The sequence below is a fragment of the Rhinoderma darwinii genome, unplaced genomic scaffold (genome assembly GCF_050947455.1).
Source record: "Rhinoderma darwinii isolate aRhiDar2 unplaced genomic scaffold, aRhiDar2.hap1 Scaffold_4576, whole genome shotgun sequence".
Lineage (NCBI taxonomy): Eukaryota > Metazoa > Chordata > Amphibia > Anura > Rhinodermatidae > Rhinoderma > Rhinoderma darwinii.
Genome location: NW_027463984.1, coordinates 37044 through 57089, shown reverse-complemented (window position 1 = coordinate 57089; position 20046 = coordinate 37044). Strand labels below are relative to the sequence as shown.

General features: G+C 46.8%; 6 non-coding genes and 1 pseudogene across 6 annotated transcripts; all 7 read left to right on the top strand.

Moving 5' to 3' along the window:
• The first annotated feature begins 752 nt into the window (after nucleotides 1-752).
• LOC142718048 (U2 spliceosomal RNA) lies at nucleotides 753-941 on the top strand. The gene has a single exon (XR_012872199.1). It is a non-coding gene; the product is annotated as a U2 spliceosomal RNA (small nuclear RNA).
• Nucleotides 942-2227: 1286 nt separating this feature from the next.
• On the top strand, nucleotides 2228-2418 carry LOC142718010 (U2 spliceosomal RNA). Its single transcript, XR_012872164.1, has one exon. It is a non-coding gene; the product is annotated as a U2 spliceosomal RNA (small nuclear RNA).
• A 1286-nt stretch (nucleotides 2419-3704) lies between these two features.
• Nucleotides 3705-3815, top strand: LOC142718053 (U2 spliceosomal RNA; annotated as a pseudogene).
• Nucleotides 3816-5166: 1351 nt separating this feature from the next.
• On the top strand, nucleotides 5167-5363 carry LOC142718034 (U2 spliceosomal RNA). The gene has a single exon (XR_012872188.1). It is a non-coding gene; the product is annotated as a U2 spliceosomal RNA (small nuclear RNA).
• Nucleotides 5364-12202: 6839 nt separating this feature from the next.
• LOC142718032 (U2 spliceosomal RNA) lies at nucleotides 12203-12394 on the top strand. Its single transcript, XR_012872186.1, has one exon. It is a non-coding gene; the product is annotated as a U2 spliceosomal RNA (small nuclear RNA).
• Nucleotides 12395-13680: 1286 nt separating this feature from the next.
• Nucleotides 13681-13871, top strand: LOC142718009 (U2 spliceosomal RNA). The gene has a single exon (XR_012872163.1). It is a non-coding gene; the product is annotated as a U2 spliceosomal RNA (small nuclear RNA).
• Nucleotides 13872-15157: 1286 nt separating this feature from the next.
• Nucleotides 15158-15348, top strand: LOC142718008 (U2 spliceosomal RNA). The gene has a single exon (XR_012872162.1). It is a non-coding gene; the product is annotated as a U2 spliceosomal RNA (small nuclear RNA).
• The last annotated feature ends 4698 nt before the right edge of the window (nucleotides 15349-20046 follow it).

Genomic DNA, 20046 nt, shown 5'->3' with positions numbered 1-20046 from the left:
ACGCCGAGGTGAGGGCAGGGAACCACAACGGTCATCGCTCTGGTGTACGCATTTGGTTTAAAGGTACCATTTGTAGGTGACCAGGCGACCGCCGGATCGAGGTCAGGAGGTCGGGTAGTTTGAAAGCCCGAGTTGCTATGTGCCCCAGGGCTGGTGACCCTGGGGTGCCCTAACTCACTGGGGGTGGGATCCCACTGAGTGAAGGCACACTTGCACGCACTCTTCTTTCACACTTTTAAGCACACACCTTTATTCTCCCGGCCTTCTGGCTGGGAGATGAGGAATTTTTATATACCTGGCGGATGTCCAGGCTGTATCACAGCGCACATCCACTTATTTAATTTTGTTTTTCACTGTGTGTTTGTCACGTTTGTCACAAGGATTTTGGGATGCGGTGCCCTTTTGGGACCCTCCTGAGGTCTAGGGGGAAAATGTGTGGCCTTCTGGTTCCTTTTTCCCCTGCAACCCGGCCTCCCTTCTTCGGAGGGGAGGTGCAACTAGGATGCAGGCTCCTAGGTGGACACTGGGGTGGCAGCCCAGGTAGAAGCCTAGGAGTGTGTTTGGGTCTCCCTAAGCTTCGGCGAGGGGGGACCATCGATCCTTGATCCTCTAGGCCTATGGTTTGGAGGGTCAGGGAATGGTTATGCGGGGCCTCTCTCTTTTAAGAGAAGGGCTGCGATAGACCGCATCCTTGTGCACTTTTTGTGTGGCACCTCTGCACTTTTTATGCACTTGGGTGATAGAAAGCACGGCTCGGGCTTTCAATAAAAAAAAAAAAAAAAAAAAAATCTGTTCTTATCAGTTTAATATCTGATACGTCCCCTATCTGGGGACCATATATTAAATGGATTTTTAGAACAGGGAGATGGAAATAGAGCTTGCTCTGTCCACTCCACGCATTGACCTGGTATTGCAGTATTTCCAGGACCGGTGCACCCTTCCCTTATGTGTTGACTAAAATCAGATTCCAAAAGTGTTTTTTCTCTTTGCCATTGTTTCTGTCTTTCTGAAGGGATCTCCCCTTTTAATCCCATTATTTCAACACCTGTTGGACAATGCATTTGTACAGTCATGTGTGATAATGAGCTCATTTATTAAATGCAATTAATGAATACATTGCCACCTCTTGTTGTGTGTGTGTGTGTGTGTGTCTTCTGTGTTTCTGTGTTTCCGGCATTTCACATTGGAACAGCTCATTCACCTTCCTTGTCTTCTCTCCGCCCTCCCTCCCTCCCTCCCTCCTAGGTAAGTTAAAGAGCTGCACCTGAGCCAGCCACTGATTGATGCAGCACCACAGTCAAATAGTGGAGTGGAGTGGAGTAGGGGAACAGCAAACAGCCATTAAAGCAGCCAGCCGCCTACCCGCCACAATGGACCTACCTGTGTACACTAGGTGGATGTGATGGAATGTACTGTCGTCCCTACATTTCAAGAAGAAGTAAGAATTGCAGTTGCAACAAACCCTTGCTTGCCTACAAAGAGAGCAGCAATTTGGATTTGTTACTATGTTACCTGGAAGAATAACAAACTGTGCAAGGATGGAGGTTGTAGGAGCAAAGAGAAGTTGTCTGTAAAGTTGGTGGATGCCTATTTTCCATTTTGCAGTCCCTTGTCTCCCTCTTGTGGCCTCCTGGAGGCAAATAAATGTGCAAAAAAAAGACAGCCTGGCGGCCGGCTGTTGCAGTGTTGCCCTCTCAGGCAACACTGAGTGACTGACTGAGCCTCACAGTCTTATATAAAGTTCAGACGGAACTTTGCACGTGTCATAGTGGAGCCCTCAGGATTCCAGAGCCAGCTTTCTGACATCATAATGGGGCCTGCCTCAGAGATAAAAGCCTGGGCCCAGGCAGTGTTGTTCAGTGCTGCTCAGCAGGCAGCACAGGACTGGATTAAAGCTGATACAAGGTGTGAAGGAACAAGGGGTGGCTGTGGGCATGCACTTGCTGCCGCTGCCAGTGTTTATCTGCATGGCAGGAGGGCATTTGGGCGTTGCCAGGAAGGCGTTTTTATGTAGATTCCTCCTCTTTCAGCACTGCATTGTGGTGCAAGCAAAAGAAGCAAATCCTGTCTGGCTTCCTCTCCGGCCTTTATTCACCTCCCGCTTAGTAGCTGTAAATGTGTGTGAGCCTGCAGGGCCCCATGGAATTGCCTAGGAGTAGGCTGAATCGCTGCAAGGGGTGAACAGCAGTATGGGACAGGCTCGGGCAAGGCAAGGGCCGCTCGGGTTATCGCTTCTCGGCCTTTTGGCTAAGATCAAGTGTAGTATCTGTTCTTATCAGTTTAATATCTGATACGTCCCCTATCTGGGGACCATATATTAAATGGATTTTTAGAACAGGGAGATGGAAATAGAGCTTGCTCTGTCCACTCCACGCATTGACCTGGTATTGCAGTATTTCCAGGACCGGTGCACCCTTCCCTTATGTGTTGACTAAAATCAGATTCCAAAAGTGTTTTTTCTCTTTGCCATTGTTTCTGTCTTTCTGAAGGGATCTCCCCTTTTAATCCCATTATTTCAACACCTGTTGGACAATGCATTTGTACAGTCATGTGTGATAATGAGCTCATTTATTAAATGCAATTAATGAATACATTGCCACCTCTTGTTGTGTGTGTGTGTGTGTGTGTCTTCTGTGTTTCTGTGTTTCCGGCATTTCACATTGGAACAGCTCATTCACCTTCCTTGTCTTCTCTCCGCCCTCCCTCCCTCCCTCCCTCCTAGGTAAGTTAAAGAGCTGCACCTGAGCCAGCCACTGATTGATGCAGCACCACAGTCAAATAGTGGAGTGGAGTGGAGTAGGGGAACAGCAAACAGCCATTAAAGCAGCCAGCCGCCTACCCGCCACAATGGACCTACCTGTGTACACTAGGTGGATGTGATGGAATGTACTGTCGTCCCTACATTTCAAGAAGAAGTAAGAATTGCAGTTGCAACAAACCCTTGCTTGCCTACAAAGAGAGCAGCAATTTGGATTTGTTACTATGTTACCTGGAAGAATAACAAACTGTGCAAGGATGGAGGTTGTAGGAGCAAAGAGAAGTTGTCTGTAAAGTTGGTGGATGCCTATTTTCCATTTTGCAGTCCCTTGTCTCCCTCTTGTGGCCTCCTGGAGGCAAATAAATGTGCAAAAAAAAGACAGCCTGGCGGCCGGCTGTTGCAGTGTTGCCCTCTCAGGCAACACTGAGTGACTGACTGAGCCTCACAGTCTTATATAAAGTTCAGACGGAACTTTGCACGTGTCATAGTGGAGCCCTCAGGATTCCAGAGCCAGCTTTCTGACATCATAATGGGGCCTGCCTCAGAGATAAAAGCCTGGGCCCAGGCAGTGTTGTTCAGTGCTGCTCAGCAGGCAGCACAGGACTGGATTAAAGCTGATACAAGGTGTGAAGGAACAAGGGGTGGCTGTGGGCATGCACTTGCTGCCGCTGCCAGTGTTTATCTGCATGGCAGGAGGGCATTTGGGCGTTGCCAGGAAGGCGTTTTTATGTAGATTCCTCCTCTTTCAGCACTGCATTGTGGTGCAAGCAAAAGAAGCAAATCCTGTCTGGCTTCCTCTCCGGCCTTTATTCACCTCCCGCTTAGTAGCTGTAAATGTGTGTGAGCCTGCAGGGCCCCATGGAATTGCCTAGGAGTAGGCTGAATCGCTGCAAGGGGTGAACAGCAGTATGGGACAGGCTCGGGCAAGGCAAGGGCCGCTCGGGTTATCGCTTCTCGGCCTTTTGGCTAAGATCAAGTGTAGTACTTTAGGGTATTGCCTTGTTTCTTGGTCAGGAGGTGCCCTGGTACCCTTTTCCTTGGCCTGGGGGGATCGTTTCTCTTAGGAGAGACTTCACCCCTCTGCTGCTATTGGGGAGGAGGATTAGTCCAGGGCAACGGGGAGCGATCACCTGCCTGGTACTCCGGTACTGAAGGTATTTCTTTGGAGATTGCTGGAATTCTTTTGGAGCAGGATGGAGGAAATTCCCGAACATATGCGAACCAGGAATGCGGTCCGGTTTTTCGTGGAGGAATCTGAGAGGCAAAGGAAGGATTTGGAGTTCATCACGAAGGTCCTTTTGTTGGATTTCTTTCAGCTGGAGAGATCGTGCATTTTGGCGGTGATGGACTATCCGAGGAGAGGGTGCTTTGACGTTACCTTCGCTACAGAAGAAATTTATTCTGATTTTTTGGAACGCTTGAAGGAAGGTAAAAGGGACCCAAGACTTGTGGGTGTGAAGGTAACACCACATTTTGTGCCAAACAAGAAGTTGGTGGTCGTAAAGATGTTTTCGCCTTACGTGGAAGAAGAGGACATTAAGTCATTTCTCACTAAGTTTTGTGAGGAGGTGGTGGGAAAGGGGAAAGTGTTTAACCCCTTTGGATTTTGGACTGGGAAATGGAAATTTCTTTGTAAATTTGCAAGAATTGGTGAATCTGGAAACCTATTGTTTCCTCCAGCGCGGTTTAAGATTGGAAGTGCATGTGGAAATTTATTTTTTTTGGGAATGGATATGTTTTGTTTGAATTGTAAAGATTATGGTCATGAGAGAGAAACGTGTGAGAAAGTAATGTGTACAAAATGTCTGCAAGAGGGACATAAGTATAATGAATGTCAGAAAGGGAAAGTATGTAATATGTGTGGAGAGGAGGGGCACATATTCAAATCATGCCCAAAGAAAAGCAAACGTGAGGTACAAGACGAAAATAAGAAGATAGTCAAAAGAAAGGAAGCGGAAGTTAGTTTGGAAGAAGGAAAGCTTCAGAAATTGGAAGGAAGTGGGCAAAGTGATGAGAAAAAAAGGAAAAAAGCAGAGAGAAAGAAAAAAAGTGTCATTTCAGAAGAGGAAAGAGCAGAAAGAGACAGGTTACTGGAAGAAGTAGAGCAGTTACGTAGTAAAATTAATTTTGAAAAAATGCGGAGAAGGGTGCGGCTCTGTGTAAGAGAAAATTTACCAGGGTTTCTTGAACGGTATGGTGTGCCAACGTGGTTAGCGTGCATTGTAAACTGTGAATGGGATGGTAATGATTTGCAGGAACATTTAGTGGATATGTTAGGAACTATTGCTGTTAAAAAAGGAATGTTTTTTTGATTTCTTAAAAGGAAAAAAGGAAAGAGGAAAACAAAAGTTAATTATACGTTTTCAGTTTTCATTGTGATGATCTAAGTCTTTTTTATTTTGAATTTTATGATTTTTAAGACGTGATCTGAATGATTAAAAAAAAAAAAAAATCTGTTCTTATCAGTTTAATATCTGATACGTCCCCTATCTGGGGACCATATATTAAATGGATTTTTAGAACAGGGAGATGGAAATAGAGCTTGCTCTGTCCACTCCACGCATTGACCTGGTATTGCAGTATTTCCAGGACCGGTGCACCCTTCCCTTATGTGTTGACTAAAATCAGATTCCAAAAGTGTTTTTTCTCTTTGCCATTGTTTCTGTCTTTCTGAAGGGATCTCCCCTTTTAATCCCATTATTTCAACACCTGTTGGACAATGCATTTGTACAGTCATGTGTGATAATGAGCTCATTTATTAAATGCAATTAATGAATACATTGCCACCTCTTGTTGTGTGTGTGTGTGTGTGTGTCTTCTGTGTTTCTGTGTTTCCGGCATTTCACATTGGAACAGCTCATTCACCTTCCTTGTCTTCTCTCCGCCCTCCCTCCCTCCCTCCCTCCTAGGTAAGTTAAAGAGCTGCACCTGAGCCAGCCACTGATTGATGCAGCACCACAGTCAAATAGTGGAGTGGAGTGGAGTAGGGGAACAGCAAACAGCCATTAAAGCAGCCAGCCGCCTACCCGCCACAATGGACCTACCTGTGTACACTAGGTGGATGTGATGGAATGTACTGTCGTCCCTACATTTCAAGAAGAAGTAAGAATTGCAGTTGCAACAAACCCTTGCTTGCCTACAAAGAGAGCAGCAATTTGGATTTGTTACTATGTTACCTGGAAGAATAACAAACTGTGCAAGGATGGAGGTTGTAGGAGCAAAGAGAAGTTGTCTGTAAAGTTGGTGGATGCCTATTTTCCATTTTGCAGTCCCTTGTCTCCCTCTTGTGGCCTCCTGGAGGCAAATAAATGTGCAAAAAAAAGACAGCCTGGCGGCCGGCTGTTGCAGTGTTGCCCTCTCAGGCAACACTGAGTGACTGACTGAGCCTCACAGTCTTATATAAAGTTCAGACGGAACTTTGCACGTGTCATAGTGGAGCCCTCAGGATTCCAGAGCCAGCTTTCTGACATCATAATGGGGCCTGCCTCAGAGATAAAAGCCTGGGCCCAGGCAGTGTTGTTCAGTGCTGCTCAGCAGGCAGCACAGGACTGGATTAAAGCTGATACAAGGTGTGAAGGAACAAGGGGTGGCTGTGGGCATGCACTTGCTGCCGCTGCCAGTGTTTATCTGCATGGCAGGAGGGCATTTGGGCGTTGCCAGGAAGGCGTTTTTATGTAGATTCCTCCTCTTTCAGCACTGCATTGTGGTGCAAGCAAAAGAAGCAAATCCTGTCTGGCTTCCTCTCCGGCCTTTATTCACCTCCCGCTTAGTAGCTGTAAATGTGTGTGAGCCTGCAGGGCCCCATGGAATTGCCTAGGAGTAGGCTGAATCGCTGCAAGGGGTGAACAGCAGTATGGGACAGGCTCGGGCAAGGCAAGGGCCGCTCGGGTTATCGCTTCTCGGCCTTTTGGCAAGATCAGGTGTAGTATTTCTGCATCTGGTTTTGTTGGGAGGTGTCCGGGGTACCCTGCTCCTTGGCCTTGGGGGATCGTCTCTTTTCACAGAGAGACTTCACCCCCTTGCTGCTATTTGGGGAGTGGGCTTAGCCCCCGGACAACGAGTTGCGATCGCGCCTTACCCAAGAGGTCAACCGGCCTTGAGGCGTTTTTCTAAGAGCGTTCCGAGGGCGTTTATCGGGCTTCGTAGGTGTCTGGGGTACCCTAATCCTTGGCCTTGGGGGAGGGTTCCACTTAATTGTGGAATCTGAGCCCTTGCTGCTATAAGGGACAGGCTTAGCCCCCAGGCACTGAAAATGCCATATACATTTGGATTTGCATCCGGGGACACCCGGTTGCGCCAGTCCGTCCGCATCGAGGTGGAAGAAGGCCATCGCCAGCGGAAGAACCTTCGCTTCATTGTGGAGGTGATTCTGCTGGACTTCCTGGGGCTCAAGCGGGCGGACATCCTGTGTCTCAACGACCAGGAAAGCCGCGGTCGGTACACCGTATCCTTTACGGCCGCGGCATGTTGCGACAACATGCACAAAAGATTGTCTGATGCGGACCAGAGTGAGGAGCGGCTAAATGGACTGAACTTTTTATTCCTCTACGGGGAGGAAGAAGTCCCGCTCGTGATGTGCATGTTCAGTCCATTTGTCTCAGAGTGTGACATTGAAACCTTCCTCAGTCGTTACTGCAGGGAGGTCCGCTTCTCACATAAAATCTTGAACACCCAGAGCTTCTGGAATGGCAAAAGAAAATATTGGGTGAAGTTCCGCCAGGATCCCAATGGCATTGGAGGCTTACATCACCCACCCCAGAACTTTGCCATTGGGAAGAATCGAGGATTCCTATTTTACCCCCAGATGCCAATAGCCTGCCGGAACTGCTTGAGATATGGCCACACCAGAGAACATTGTGACCGGCCCCATGTGGTGCAGTGTAACAGGTGTGGCCAGGTTGGACACGTAGCGGCAAAATGCAGTTCCGAGGTGTTGTGCAATCTGTGCGGCATGACTGGGCATGCTTTTAAAGATTGCCCCCGCAGAGCGAAATCTGGGCCACCCAGACCAGGGCCAGAGCGGCAGTTTGCAACATGTGCAGACGCCGCTGGTAATGCCCCAAAACGAGCATTGACGACTGAGGGGTCCAGGCCAAAGTCCTTCACAGCTCCATCGGGGGGCCCACCGATGTCAGCCTCGAGGGACGGCCATAGGGATTCCACCGGGTCCAGGCAGAGCAGGAGGAATTCTGACTCTGCTGGACATAAGTTGACCGGCACCTCTGCAAACAGGTCCTCTGCTCCGCCTGCAGTGGACCCTGTTGAGGCAGTGGTTAGCGACAGGCGTCGTGGCTCCGTAGGTTCTGCAGTAGGACCTGACGCCTGTCCCAAGAGTGTGGGCATGGAGCGGAGACACTCTGTGTCAGACGAGGGCTCCATTAAGAAAACCCTAAAATATGCTGGATTGGAGCCTCGTTTTGACCATTTCCGGTCAACGGGGGGGTCGGAGCAAAGTTCCTCCACTGCGGTTGTGGAGGGGCTTGCGATGAAGGCTCCCCGTAAGCAGGCAAAGGTTGCCAAGAGCGATGGGACCTCACAGGCCCCTGTGCAGCTGCCCAGGAAGGACATCAGCGATATCTTCAGCCAGGGGCCAGAGATGGGTGAGAGCGACTTCGAGGAGATGGATAGGAGCCATTCTGCAAAGAGACAGCGAGAGGAAGAGGAGTCCGGAGTTCGGAGGAAAGCTGCCTATCGGAGTTCGGATGAGAGCAGTGTGGGGGTTGGAGCCGCCCACGTATCTGGCTCTGACCCTACCAACATCCAAGATTTATTGACCCCTCAAAAAGGGGGTCCAGACTCGCAGCTGATCTCCGAGTACGACTCTTCTGGTTCGGACCCTGACCTCAACTAAGACTATGTTGGTTCCTATCAAAGTCGCCTCACTAAATGTGAGGTCCCTAAAGAGCCCTGTCCGCAGGACTGCTTTATTTTCATTTTTAGAGACTGTGGACTTTGACCTTTGCCTGCTTCAAGAATGTGGAATCCCTAATGACTTGGAATATCAAGATTTAAAGATGGACTGGAAACTAGGCCCCTCAGTCTGGTCTGGTGGAAATGACTGTCGCTCTGCGGGGGTTGGATTGCTCTGCCGAGGTCGTTTTATCTCCATCCAAACAGTGACTGAAATCATGCCCGGCAGAGCTATTTTAATACATTTGCTTTTTAATGGAACTTTAATTCGTGTTTTAAACGTTTATGCCCCTCCTACCAAACAGGAGAGGGCAGAACTATTAGAGATTTTACCATTGTTTTGTGTTGGGTCTACCCCCCTGCTGGTGGGTGGTGATTTTAACTGTGTGCGAGATGGAGAACACCGCCAGGGTGGGGATTTTAATCGAAAAATTGACCGTACTTCTTACCTGCTCAAGAATTTTATTGGTGATTTTAAATTGAAAGATTGCTGGAGGGAACTCTTGCCTGCGGACCCAGGCCCCACCTGGTCCAATGGAAGAGTGAGCTCCAGAATTGATTTTATTTTCACTTCTAATAGTTTTATTCCCAAAAAATGTTTGCTTTTAACAAATATTTTATCTGATCACAAGCTCCTTTCAGTGCACCTGGAGCTAGAGGGAGAGCAAAAAGCTTGTAGGGGTCCCTGGAGACTAAACACCACACTCCTGGAGGACCCCATCATTAAAGAGGAGTTTGTGCGGACCTACCAGTGTTGGCAGTCCCATAGAGCGCCCAGTCAGCCTATGCTACACTGGTGGGAGGGCATTAAACCCAAAATCAGAGCTTTTTTTATTCGAGCAGGTAAGAAGAAAGCAAAAGAGAAAAAACAATGGTTTTATGTTCTTAATAAACGTTTACATGTACTTTTTAAATTGAAGGAGATTGGTATGGATGTTGATGATGATATCTTAAATCTTAAAGCTGAAATAAAATATGCCATAGAAGAGAAAGGGAAACAAATAATTTTTAATTCACATGTAAAGCACCTCGAGGATGGCGAGAAGTGTTCCCGGTTCTTCTTCAAAAAGGTAATGGATAAACGAGATGTCATTTTAAACCTTGAAGGAGAAACCACTATGGTCGGCATTTTAAATTCTGCTTTTAATTTCTACCAATCTCTTTTTAACAAGAAAAATATTGATCCTTCCTTTTTAGAACATGTTCTTAATTCCCTTGATGCCAAGCTAGATATTTTAGACCAGGAAGTTTTATCCCGTAATATTACCTTGGAGGAACTTTTATTTGCTTTTAAAAGTTTTTCTAATGGGAAAGCTCCTGGGGAAGATGGTCTGCCCATCGAATTTTATCATGCTTTTTGGGAAATTTTAAAGAATGACATGTTTTTATTGTATAAGGAAGTTTTTATTACTGAAGAGCTGCCCCCTTCCTGGAGGAGGGGGATTGTGTCCTTAATTTTTAAAAAAGGTGAGAGGGACCAGTTAAAAAACTGGCGCCCTATTACTCTTTTAAACGTTGATTGTAAAATTTTAGCTAAACTAATAACAATCCGTTTTAAACCTTTTATTCATAAATTAATCCATCCAAACCAGGTATGTGGGGTACCTGGGAGGTCAATTACTGAGTCCCTGAATATTTTACGTGACATCATTTGGTATTTTAAAGAAAGGGGTCAAAGCCTTGCTATTTTATCCTTAGATTTCGAGAAGGCTTTTGACCGGGTCTCCCATGAATATCTTTTTATGGTTCTTAAAAAGATGGCTGTTCCTGAAATTATTTTAACACGTATTAAGCTTTTATATCGATCCTGTTTTAGCCAAATTTCTATCAACGGATTTTTAACTAAAGGTGTTCCTCTTTTATCAGGGGTGAAACAGGGGTGCCCGTTGTCTCCGCTCCTTTTTATTTGTGCCATAGAACCTCTGTTCACCCTAATAAGAGATGATAAAGTCATCAGAGGCGTGCCCATACCTGGAGGAAGGGGGAACCAGGTAAAAATCCTAGGCTATATGGATGACGCCACCGTCCTATGCCCAGACGCCGCTTCTATGAGACGGGCATTGAGGAACACCGGCTTTTTTTGTGAAGCCTCTGGTTTTAAATTAAACGTTGATAAGTGTGACTGTTTTTATACTGGTGTATGGGATTCCTCTGTGACACCAGGAGTTAACATGCAGCAGGATCAGATAAAAATTTTAGGAATTGTTTTTAATCAAGAAAACGATGGGAGACCCAATTGGGATTCAGTAATTGCCAAAATGGAAAAAAAGGTTTTAATGTGGAATTTGAGAAATCTCACCATGGAGGGAAAAGTTTTAATAATTAAATCTGTTTTATTACCCATAATGCTTTATGTAGCTATGGTTTTCCCTCCAACAATTTTATATATTAAAAAAGTGACCAGGATCTGTTTTATGTTTTTATGGGGTTCCAAAATGGAAAAACTAAAACGTGATTTTATGTACAGATGTAAGGACAATGGCGGGAGAGATGTTCCTAACCTTTTTAACTTCTTTTACATTAAATACTTTTGCTTCTGTTTTAAAATGTATAATTCTGATGGTATTTTTAGCTACTTTTTAAAGTACGCTACGGGCATGATTTTTAAACGATGGTTTCGTGTCCCTTTGAATTCTCCTGTGCTTCTGTGTCCCCCAAAACAATATGCGGTGCTCGAAAAAACTGTCAGGCTCCTAGGTCTCCAAGAATTGGAGCCTGACATATTGGGGGACCAGAAAAAAGTGTCACTCTCCTGTAGGCGGCAGGAGGATACACTGGCAGTTTCAAATTTCTCACAGGCAAGGTCCAAGGTGGTGTGGCGGAACGTTTTCGGGAAATTTATGGCAAATGTGCACAAGGACCTTGCCTGGGCAATCGTTCACCAGTGCCTCCCTACTCGTGAATTCCAGCATAGGCGAGGACTGGTGGCGAGAGCCAAGTGCCCGAGAGACAGGTGTGGTGACGACGAGACGATAATGCACCTGTTTTGGAACTGCCCATATGCACAGGAGGTTTGGAGGAAGGTAGGCCCATTGCTGAAATGGGCCTGCGGTCTTAAAGATCTTAAATTTGAATACGTGTTTTATGGTCTTTTTAACTGCCCAAGTTTTAAACAGCAAATGGTCTGTTGGATCATTTTAAACTGTTTTAAGAATGCCATTTGGAAGGTTAGGAACATTCTGCTTTTTAAACATGATTTTATTGACGTTAAAAATTGTGTGAAATATGCCCTAAGTGAAATGTATATTTATTATCTTAGGGACAAAAAGCAGCTAGGGGTAAAAGAAGCAACATCCATGTGGTGTTTGCAAATGTGGAATACCATAACATTGTAAATAAAAATGGTTTTATTCTTTTATGTCTTTTATGCCCTGTATAAATTTTATCCTGCTATTGTTCTGTACTTTTATTATAACATCTGTATTAATGGTCTTATTATTATTACTTTTGTATTCATTTAAATGTATGAATATTCATGTATTATGCTGTTGATTTTATCTTGTGGTTTCAATTTTAAAAAAAAGTCTGTAAAATATATTATTTTTGCCAATAAAAAACTTTGTTGAAACCTTATCTGTTCTTATCAGTTTAATATCTGATACGTCCCCTATCTGGGGACCATATATTAAATGGATTTTTAGAACAGGGAGATGGAAATAGAGCTTGCTCTGTCCACTCCACGCATTGACCTGGTATTGCAGTATTTCCAGGACCGGTGCACCCTTCCCTTATGTGTTGACTAAAATCAGATTCCAAAAGTGTTTTTTCTCTTTGCCATTGTTTCTCTTTCTGAAGGGATCTCCCCTTTTAATCCCATTATTTCAACACCTGTTGGACAATGCATTTGTACAGTCATGTGTGATAATGAGCTCATTTATTAAATGCAATTAATGAATACATTGCCACCTCTTGTTGTGTGTGTGTGTGTGTGTGTGTCTTCTGTGTTTCTGTGTTTCCGGCATTTCACATTGGAACAGCTCATTCACCTTCCTTGTCTTCTCTCCGCCCTCCCTCCCTCCCTCCCTCCTAGGTAAGTTAAAGAGCTGCACCTGAGCCAGCCACTGATTGATGCAGCACCACAGTCAAATAGTGGAGTGGAGTGGAGTAGGGGAACAGCAAACAGCCATTAAAGCAGCCAGCCGCCTACCCGCCACAATGGACCTACCTGTGTACACTAGGTGGATGTGATGGAATGTACTGTCGTCCCTACATTTCAAGAAGAAGTAAGAATTGCAGTTGCAACAAACCCTTGCTTGCCTACAAAGAGAGCAGCAATTTGGATTTGTTACTATGTTACCTGGAAGAATAACAAACTGTGCAAGGATGGAGGTTGTAGGAGCAAAGAGAAGTTGTCTGTAAAGTTGGTGGATGCCTATTTTCCATTTTGCAGTCCCTTGTCTCCCTCTTGTGGCCTCCTGGAGGCAAATAAATGTGCAAAAAAAAGACAGCCTGGCGGCCGGCTGTTGCAGTGTTGCCCTCTCAGGCAACACTGAGTGACTGACTGAGCCTCACAGTCTTATATAAAGTTCAGACGGAACTTTGCACGTGTCATAGTGGAGCCCTCAGGATTCCAGAGCCAGCTTTCTGACATCATAATGGGGCCTGCCTCAGAGATAAAAGCCTGGGCCCAGGCAGTGTTGTTCAGTGCTGCTCAGCAGGCAGCACAGGACTGGATTAAAGCTGATACAAGGTGTGAAGGAACAAGGGGTGGCTGTGGGCATGCACTTGCTGCCGCTGCCAGTGTTTATCTGCATGGCAGGAGGGCATTTGGGCGTTGCCAGGAAGGCGTTTTTATGTAGATTCCTCCTCTTTCAGCACTGCATTGTGGTGCAAGCAAAAGAAGCAAATCCTGTCTGGCTTCCTCTCCGGCCTTTATTCACCTCCCGCTTAGTAGCTGTAAATGTGTGTGAGCCTGCAGGGCCCCATGGAATTGCCTAGGAGTAGGCTGAATCGCTGCAAGGGGTGAACAGCAGTATGGGACAGGCTCGGGCAAGGCAAGGGCCGCTCGGGTTATCGCTTCTCGGCCTTTTGGCTAAGATCAAGTGTAGTATCTGTTCTTATCAGTTTAATATCTGATACGTCCCCTATCTGGGGACCATATATTAAATGGATTTTTAGAACAGGGAGATGGAAATAGAGCTTGCTCTGTCCACTCCACGCATTGACCTGGTATTGCAGTATTTCCAGGACCGGTGCACCCTTCCCTTATGTGTTGACTAAAATCAGATTCCAAAAGTGTTTTTTCTCTTTGCCATTGTTTCTGTCTTTCTGAAGGGATCTCCCCTTTTAATCCCATTATTTCAACACCTGTTGGACAATGCATTTGTACAGTCATGTGTGATAATGAGCTCATTTATTAAATGCAATTAATGAATACATTGCCACCTCTTGTTGTGTGTGTGTGTGTGTGTGTCTTCTGTGTTTCTGTGTTTCCGGCATTTCACATTGGAACAGCTCATTCACCTTCCTTGTCTTCTCTCCGCCCTCCCTCCCTCCCTCCCTCCTAGGTAAGTTAAAGAGCTGCACCTGAGCCAGCCACTGATTGATGCAGCACCACAGTCAAATAGTGGAGTGGAGTGGAGTAGGGGAACAGCAAACAGCCATTAAAGCAGCCAGCCGCCTACCCGCCACAATGGACCTACCTGTGTACACTAGGTGGATGTGATGGAATGTACTGTCGTCCCTACATTTCAAGAAGAAGTAAGAATTGCAGTTGCAACAAACCCTTGCTTGCCTACAAAGAGAGCAGCAATTTGGATTTGTTACTATGTTACCTGGAAGAATAACAAACTGTGCAAGGATGGAGGTTGTAGGAGCAAAGAGAAGTTGTCTGTAAAGTTGGTGGATGCCTATTTTCCATTTTGCAGTCCCTTGTCTCCCTCTTGTGGCCTCCTGGAGGCAAATAAATGTGCAAAAAAAAGACAGCCTGGCGGCCGGCTGTTGCAGTGTTGCCCTCTCAGGCAACACTGAGTGACTGACTGAGCCTCACAGTCTTATATAAAGTTCAGACGGAACTTTGCACGTGTCATAGTGGAGCCCTCAGGATTCCAGAGCCAGCTTTCTGACATCATAATGGGGCCTGCCTCAGAGATAAAAGCCTGGGCCCAGGCAGTGTTGTTCAGTGCTGCTCAGCAGGCAGCACAGGACTGGATTAAAGCTGATACAAGGTGTGAAGGAACAAGGGGTGGCTGTGGGCATGCACTTGCTGCCGCTGCCAGTGTTTATCTGCATGGCAGGAGGGCATTTGGGCGTTGCCAGGAAGGCGTTTTTATGTAGATTCCTCCTCTTTCAGCACTGCATTGTGGTGCAAGCAAAAGAAGCAAATCCTGTCTGGCTTCCTCTCCGGCCTTTATTCACCTCCCGCTTAGTAGCTGTAAATGTGTGTGAGCCTGCAGGGCCCCATGGAATTGCCTAGGAGTAGGCTGAATCGCTGCAAGGGGTGAACAGCAGTATGGGACAGGCTCGGGCAAGGCAAGGGCCGCTCGGGTTATCGCTTCTCGGCCTTTTGGCTAAGATCAAGTGTAGTATCTGTTCTTATCAGTTTAATATCTGATACGTCCCCTATCTGGGGACCATATATTAAATGGATTTTTAGAACAGGGAGATGGAAATAGAGCTTGCTCTGTCCACTCCACGCATTGACCTGGTATTGCAGTATTTCCAGGACCGGTGCACCCTTCCCTTATGTGTTGACTAAAATCAGATTCCAAAAGTGTTTTTTCTCTTTGCCATTGTTTCTGTCTTTCTGAAGGGATCTCCCCTTTTAATCCCATTATTTCAACACCTGTTGGACAATGCATTTGTACAGTCATGTGTGATAATGAGCTCATTTATTAAATGCAATTAATGAATACATTGCCACCTCTTGTTGTGTGTGTGTGTGTGTGTGTCTTCTGTGTTTCTGTGTTTCCGGCATTTCACATTGGAACAGCTCATTCACCTTCCTTGTCTTCTCTCCGCCCTCCCTCCCTCCCTCCCTCCTAGGTAAGTTAAAGAGCTGCACCTGAGCCAGCCACTGATTGATGCAGCACCACAGTCAAATAGTGGAGTGGAGTGGAGTAGGGGAACAGCAAACAGCCATTAAAGCAGCCAGCCGCCTACCCGCCACAATGGACCTACCTGTGTACACTAGGTGGATGTGATGGAATGTACTGTCGTCCCTACATTTCAAGAAGAAGTAAGAATTGCAGTTGCAACAAACCCTTGCTTGCCTACAAAGAGAGCAGCAATTTGGATTTGTTACTATGTTACCTGGAAGAATAACAAACTGTGCAAGGATGGAGGTTGTAGGAGCAAAGAGAAGTTGTCTGTAAAGTTGGTGGATGCCTATTTTCCATTTTGCAGTCCCTTGTCTCCCTCTTGTGGCCTCCTGGAGGCAAATAAATGTGCAAAAAAAAGACAGCCTGGCGGCCGGCTGTTGCAGTGTTGCCCTCTCAGGCAACACTGAGTGACTGACTGAGCCTCACAGTCTTATATAAAGTTCAGACGGAACTTTGCACGTGTCATAGTGGAGCCCTCAGGATTCCAGAGCCAGCTTTCTGACATCATAATGGGGCCTGCCTCAGAGATAAAAGCCTGGGCCCAGGCAGTGTTGTTCAGTGCTGCTCAGCAGGCAGCACAGGACTGGATTAAAGCTGATACAAGGTGTGAAGGAACAAGGGGTGGCTGTGGGCATGCACTTGCTGCCGCTGCCAGTGTTTATCTGCATGGCAGGAGGGCATTTGGGCGTTGCCAGGAAGGCGTTTTTATGTAGATTCCTCCTCTTTCAGCACTGCATTGTGGTGCAAGCAAAAGAAGCAAATCCTGTCTGGCTTCCTCTCCGGCCTTTATTCACCTCCCGCTTAGTAGCTGTAAATGTGTGTGAGCCTGCAGGGCCCCATGGAATTGCCTAGGAGTAGGCTGAATCGCTGCAAGGGGTGAACAGCAGTATGGGACAGGCTCGGGCAAGGCAAGGGCCGCTCGGGTTATCGCTTCTCGGCCTTTTGGCAAGATCAGGTGTAGTATTTCTGCATCTGGTTTTGTTGGGAGGTGTCCGGGGTACCCTGCTCCTTGGCCTTGGGGGATCGTCTCTTTTCACAGAGAGACTTCACCCCCTTGCTGCTATTTGGGGAGTGGGCTTAGCCCCCGGACAACGAGTTGCGATCGCGCCTTACCCAAGAGGTCAACCGGCCTTGAGGCGTTTTTCTAAGAGCGTTCCGAGGGCGTTTATCGGGCTTCGTAGGTGTCTGGGGTACCCTAATCCTTGGCCTTGGGGGAGGGTTCCACTTAATTGTGGAATCTGAGCCCTTGCTGCTATAAGGGACAGGCTTAGCCCCCAGGCACTGAAAATGCCATATACATTTGGATTTGCATCCGGGGACACCCGGTTGCGCCAGTCCGTCCGCATCGAGGTGGAAGAAGGCCATCGCCAGCGGAAGAACCTTCGCTTCATTGTGGAGGTGATTCTGCTGGACTTCCTGGGGCTCAAGCGGGCGGACATCCTGTGTCTCAACGACCAGGAAAGCCGCGGTCGGTACACCGTATCCTTTACGGCCGCGGCATGTTGCGACAACATGCACAAAAGATTGTCTGATGCGGACCAGAGTGAGGAGCGGCTAAATGGACTGAACTTTTTATTCCTCTACGGGGAGGAAGAAGTCCCGCTCGTGATGTGCATGTTCAGTCCATTTGTCTCAGAGTGTGACATTGAAACCTTCCTCAGTCGTTACTGCAGGGAGGTCCGCTTCTCACATAAAATCTTGAACACCCAGAGCTTCTGGAATGGCAAAAGAAAATATTGGGTGAAGTTCCGCCAGGATCCCAATGGCATTGGAGGCTTACATCACCCACCCCAGAACTTTGCCATTGGGAAGAATCGAGGATTCCTATTTTACCCCCAGATGCCAATAGCCTGCCGGAACTGCTTGAGATATGGCCACACCAGAGAACATTGTGACCGGCCCCATGTGGTGCAGTGTAACAGGTGTGGCCAGGTTGGACACGTAGCGGCAAAATGCAGTTCCGAGGTGTTGTGCAATCTGTGCGGCATGACTGGGCATGCTTTTAAAGATTGCCCCCGCAGAGCGAAATCTGGGCCACCCAGACCAGGGCCAGAGCGGCAGTTTGCAACATGTGCAGACGCCGCTGGTAATGCCCCAAAACGAGCATTGACGACTGAGGGGTCCAGGCCAAAGTCCTTCACAGCTCCATCGGGGGGCCCACCGATGTCAGCCTCGAGGGACGGCCATAGGGATTCCACCGGGTCCAGGCAGAGCAGGAGGAATTCTGACTCTGCTGGACATAAGTTGACCGGCACCTCTGCAAACAGGTCCTCTGCTCCGCCTGCAGTGGACCCTGTTGAGGCAGTGGTTAGCGACAGGCGTCGTGGCTCCGTAGGTTCTGCAGTAGGACCTGACGCCTGTCCCAAGAGTGTGGGCATGGAGCGGAGACACTCTGTGTCAGACGAGGGCTCCATTAAGAAAACCCTAAAATATGCTGGATTGGAGCCTCGTTTTGACCATTTCCGGTCAACGGGGGGGTCGGAGCAAAGTTCCTCCACTGCGGTTGTGGAGGGGCTTGCGATGAAGGCTCCCCGTAAGCAGGCAAAGGTTGCCAAGAGTGATGGGACCTCACAGGCCCCTGTGCAGCTGCCCAGGAAGGACATCAGCGATATCTTCAGCCAGGGGCCAGAGATGGGTGAGAGCGACTTCGAGGAGATGGATAGGAGCCATTCTGCAAAGAGACAGCGAGAGGAAGAGGAGTCCGGAGTTCGGAGGAAAGCTGCCTATCGGAGTTCGGATGAGAGCAGTGTGGGGGTTGGAGCCGCCCACGTATCTGGCTCTGACCCTACCAACATCCAAGATTTATTGACCCCTCAAAAAGGGGGTCCAGACTCGCAGCTGATCTCCGAGTACGACTCTTCTGGTTCGGACCCTGACCTCAACTAAGACTATGTTGGTTCCTATCAAAGTCGCCTCACTAAATGTGAGGTCCCTAAAGAGCCCTGTCCGCAGGACTGCTTTATTTTCATTTTTAGAGACTGTGGACTTTGACCTTTGCCTGCTTCAAGAATGTGGAATCCCTAATGACTTGGAATATCAAGATTTAAAGATGGACTGGAAACTAGGCCCCTCAGTCTGGTCTGGTGGAAATGACTGTCGCTCTGCGGGGGTTGGATTGCTCTGCCGAGGTCGTTTTATCTCCATCCAAACAGTGACTGAAATCATGCCCGGCAGAGCTATTTTAATACATTTGCTTTTTAATGGAATTTTAATTCGTGTTTTAAACGTTTATGCCCCTCCTACCAAACAGGAGAGGGCAGAACTATTAGAGATTTTACCATTGTTTTGTGTTGGGTCTACCCCCCTGCTGGTGGGTGGTGATTTTAACTGTGTGCGAGATGGAGAACACCGGCAGGGTGGGGATTTTAATCGAAAAATTGACCGTACTTCTTACCTGCTCAAGAATTTTATTGGTGATTTTAAATTGAAAGATTGCTGGAGGGAACTCTTGCCTGCGGACCCAGGCCCCACCTGGTCCAATGGAAGAGTGAGCTCCAGAATTGATTTTATTTTCACTTCTAATAGTTTTATTCCCAAAAAATGTTTGCTTTTAACAAATATTTTATCTGATCACAAGCTCCTTTCAGTGCACCTGGAGCTAGAGGGAGAGCAAAAAGCTTGTAGGGGTCCCTGGAGACTAAACACCACACTCCTGGAGGACCCCATCATTAAAGAGGAGTTTGTGCGGACCTACCAGTGTTGGCAGTCCCATAGAGCGCCCAGTCAGCCTATGCTACACTGGTGGGAGGGCATTAAACCCAAAATCAGAGCTTTTTTTATTCGAGCAGGTAAGAAGAAAGCAAAAGAGAAAAAACAATGGTTTTATGTTCTTAATAAACGTTTACATGTACTTTTTAAATTGAAGGAGATTGGTATGGATGTTGATGATGATATCTTAAATCTTAAAGCTGAAATAAAATATGCCATAGAAGAGAAAGGGAAACAAATAATTTTTAATTCACATGTAAAGCACCTCGAGGATGGCGAGAAGTGTTCCCGGTTCTTCTTCAAAAAGGTAATGGATAAACGAGATGTCATTTTAAACCTTGAAGGAGAAACCACTATGGTCGGCATTTTAAATTCTGCTTTTAATTTCTACCAATCTCTTTTTAACAAGAAAAATATTGATCCTTCCTTTTTAGAACATGTTCTTAATTCCCTTGATGCCAAGCTAGATATTTTAGACCAGGAAGTTTTATCCCGTAATATTACCTTGGAGGAACTTTTATTTGCTTTTAAAAGTTTTTCTAATGGGAAAGCTCCTGGGGAAGATGGTCTGCCCATCGAATTTTATCATGCTTTTTGGGAAATTTTAAAGAATGACATGTTTTTATTGTA